At 45.0% G+C, this 4,067-nt stretch overlaps 1 non-coding gene across 1 annotated transcript; it reads right to left on the bottom strand.

Annotated features, from left to right (window-relative positions):
- Positions 1-2,608: 2,608 nt before the first annotated feature.
- trnay-gua (transfer RNA tyrosine (anticodon GUA)) lies at positions 2,609-2,695 on the bottom strand. The gene is given in 2 exon segments: positions 2,609-2,644; positions 2,659-2,695. It is a non-coding gene; the product is annotated as a tRNA-Tyr (tRNA).
- Positions 2,696-4,067: the final 1,372 nt, after the last annotated feature.

Below are 4,067 nucleotides of genomic sequence, written 5' to 3'. Positions count from 1 at the left end.
TTAGCTGCCTGAATCTCCAAAAGAATGTCCCCTAACTCTCTGAGACGCTGATTATCTTTGTTCGAGATTTTAGGGAAGTTCTCTAGTTTTGACAAAAGAGCATTCTCAATGACCTCTGGTGAGTCATATGTTTCATCTAACCTCTCCCACACCAAAGCTACTCCTGCTGTAATGTTGTGAACATGTGCGGACCTGATACGCATAGCCTGTGTGGAAGACTCAGGGCCGAGCCACCTTAACAGTAAATCAAGCTCTTCTCTAGCTGTTAAATTAAGCCCTCTAATCACATCCTGGAAAGAGGTTTTCCAGGCCCAGTAGTTTTCTGGACAGTCATCAAATTTCAAAAGTCCAGAGCTCACAAGTTCTCTTCTAACGAGATGTTTAGTAAGATCAGTCATTTGTGCTGGTTCACAAGGATAGTCTCTGAGGCTAGCTGTGTGAGACACTGGAGCAGGAGGACAATGTGAGGACCTATTTTGATTGTAATCAAACATAACCTCACCATTAACAAAGGTCGTAGGCTGGTTTGTGACGGTGCCGGGGAGCGGATACCACTGGACTGAAGATGGTGGTGCTGGTAATGATGCTCGTGGTGCTGGCGTGGATGTGGTGAGTGGCTGCTGTGGGACCGGAGCTGGCTGCTGAGCATCGGGTGTCACGTAGTGAGCCTTCACATACTCGCTGGTGTGTTGAGCGGTGTCCTCTGGAGGGATCTGTGCCAGGTCTTCGAGAGAGCTGCCTTCCACTGCTGCTGCGCCTTCATAGACTGCTGCTTCAGCTGCGGCTGCCGTGGCACTTCTCTCGATCTTTAGCACATACAGACTGGCCTCCAGTTCTGCTTTGCGTTGTGCTGCTTCAGCCTCTATTTTAGCCTTTGCTTTCATCATTTCTGCTTCTCGGGCTGCATATTTCGCCTCCACCAGGGCTGCTTCGGCACTAGCCCTTGCTTTGGTGGCTGCGGAGCTGGTTGAGGACCTGCTGGACCTTGAAGTCTTTGTTTTTGAGGCGACTGACCTGGTGTCGTAGAGCTTTTGCGGCTGGTCCGACTCGTTTTGCTGCTCCATCTTGTATCGTCTGAACCCGTGCTTTAGTAACAGCAGATGGTGTTTTAGCCCGCTGTGTAACAGTCCTTTTACTATTCTGTCCTCATGATGGTGTGACGTCTACCAAGGCTAGACAGATAGCAAACAACCAAAGAAATACTCCGTGGCCATGTATGTTCTTAGAGCTTTACTTGGCTTGCAGGCAGTAATCTCTTGTAACAAGTTGTAAAACTGTAATACACAAATAAAACAGTGTATCAGCAATGTGTACAGGCTTCATCAAAAATGAAAGAAAATGCAAAGTGAAAGTACAAAAAACGAAATGAAAACGTTTAGCCTAGCTAACAGTCACATGTGCAAATCTAGCATAGCATTCACATTCAACTGTAGCTCAAAATGCTAGTTTACGTTTTATTAAACACTCATATTTGCAGAAACACATATAAAACTTCAAAACTTACGGACTAAGATACCCCAAGGCTGAAAACTGCAGATGAACTGTCACTGATGTGCACTGTGTGGTGGCTGTGTGCAGACTGAGTAGCTGGAACACGTTTGGGCAAAAACGAAAGCTATCTCAAGTTTGGCCGCAAGGGGGCAGCGTGAGAGTGTGTGATTAACTAAGATTTGTCTTGAAAAATGCAAAAATAAATGTGATAACAGTACATTCTTAGTATTTGTTTTTTTTCTTTTAATTGTGGTAATTGTTTTTAATTCTGTAAAGCACTTTGTGTTGCATGTATTTGCAGGAAAAGTGCTATACAAATATTGTTGATTTGATTAGTCAAGAGAACATCAACAAAAATCAAAGGATTTCTCGCATGCGAAGCGAGCACACTACCATTTGCGCTAGATCGCTTGCTGTTGCAGCGTTGGCAGAGAACTATTTTGGTTCCTTTGCTGGAGAAAAGCCCATTATTTCTGGAACATGTAAAATGAACTACAATTTTCCCAACAAAGGAGAAATCTTTGTCAATTTGGACAATTGTCAATCTGCCTCCACTTTGGACACATTGTCTTGTTTCATTGTTCGGCAACTGCTTTGTGACTTCGGCAGTCCCTTTCCCCCCGGTGTCCACAGTGTAGTGGTTATCACATAACACGCAAAAGGTCTCCAGTTTGAAACTGGGTGGAGACATGGCCGTTCAATTACTACTTTTACAAAAAAAGCAAGGTGACAAATGGGAATAAGGATATGCAGATGGCAGAGGATGGTTTCGATCCATTGACCTCTGGGTTATGAGCCCAGCACACTTCCTCTGTGTTTCGGATGTGACTCGCACTTTCTGGCGTAACAATCAAGGCATTGCAAAACAGGACACCATCTTTACTCTTTGATGAGCGCAAAGTATTTATCGGTACAATCCAGGGGTCTTGTGCTCTCACGGAATTGGCTCTGTCCTTTTTCAACATGAGTTGACACGAAATGTATTCAAATAGACAGACTGCATTGGTCACTCAATCAGAATTTCTCAGTTTGCCAATTTCAGACTGTGTGATAAAGAATCAACTCAAACTCCATCGACCGGGAAGTGGAGGTCCTTCAGACAAGAGCAAACAGCTTGTCCTTCGAGCCGGACTTGAACCAGCGACCTAAGGATGCAAGCTTGAACCACTACAGTCCTCCACTCTTCCAACTGAGCTATCGAAGGTCTTGTTGGTTTGGGGCGAGTGAGTACATCTGAGTGTTCCACGGCGTCTCATTGAGGTTGCGGGCTCCAACACGCTGTGGCTGAGAATGCCACTTTTGACAGAATTTTGGAGATAATCAAGTCTCAGGTAGAGATGATTGACTTTTCTGATCGAATTCAGAGGTCATGTGTTGGTCCCGAAAACGGTCTTGGCACTTTTTTCACCAATGAAAGGTATAATAACAGCCCTGTTGCATTGCCTGGGAATCGGACCCAGGTCGTGGCATGGCAGGCGAGAACTCTACCACTGATCCACCAATGCCTGCATAGGCACAGTGGAATTGTGTTGCAGGTCAAAGTCGAAGGACCATTTGGTTCCTAATTCATGTCCGTCAAAAAAATCACAACAGTGCACAGTGTCTTCTCTAAGAGTCAGATTCCTAGTTTACTTGTAGATTTGAGTTCAAACACATATCAGTGGTAAACGATTCAACTCAACTTGTGCCCTTGGAGTCAATGGTTTAGCTTGTAACCTTCTCTAACATTGTCTGAATGGGTGGCCTTTTGAAGAATGAAATTAAGGTCCTTTCAGCCAGCCAAAGAGGCTTCTCAAACTATTTGAAAAGTCGCAACAGAAACAGAGATTGTGTTCAAACCTGGGCTTGAACCATGGACCTTTTGAATGTCAGTCAAACGCTTTCCCAAGTGAGCTATTTCAGCTGTAAAGGCGGTGGTCTGCTTTTTCAGTCGGGGCGGTCAGGGTCAAACTGTGTCTGTGCCACGTATGTTGCTGTGTTCCTGGTCCAGTGTGTTCTCATCTTGGGTTGGAATGTCCCCATGCTGGTGTTGTAGAAGAAATTATCCGCAACCTAATTGAGGCCTCCAAGACCACTTGTTTAAGTAAATTTCATCTACCCAAGCGTATTCGTTAATCTCCACTTATGAGAAGGAATAAAACTCACACACTAGTACCAGTTAACACGATGTATTGTATAACAAGATCAGACAGAATAATTTCACAAAAACACAGGATCCTGGGCTGAGTTTCTCTTCCAAAGTCCGCCTGCAACCTCCCGACGATAAGAAGGAAAGTCAGCCCCGATTCTTGCATCCCAGGGCTTTTTGTAGATCTCCTCAGATGGGGTGGAGTTGGGGGGATGTGTGGGGAATGGACCAGGATCACATTCCAGGACCAGATGCTTCCTCTTTGATCCCGTTATCTTTGTTGCCTCCAAGGTAAATTATCTTAAATACCTAAGACCCTCCTGGCCATTTGGTTCTCCCCCAATGACCTCTGCAAAGACAACAAGAACCACAACACAGGATATTGTGCCCTGACATCTGTTAACTGACCCTTTACTGGTACAGGTCACAGCTTGACCTGATACTAATC

Source organism: Doryrhamphus excisus, chromosome 2, assembly GCF_030265055.1.
Source record: "Doryrhamphus excisus isolate RoL2022-K1 chromosome 2, RoL_Dexc_1.0, whole genome shotgun sequence".
Taxonomy (NCBI): Eukaryota; Metazoa; Chordata; class Actinopteri; order Syngnathiformes; family Syngnathidae; genus Doryrhamphus; species Doryrhamphus excisus.
The sequence above is the reverse complement of the archived record's forward strand: the minus strand, read 5'-3'. Positions and strand labels throughout refer to the sequence as shown.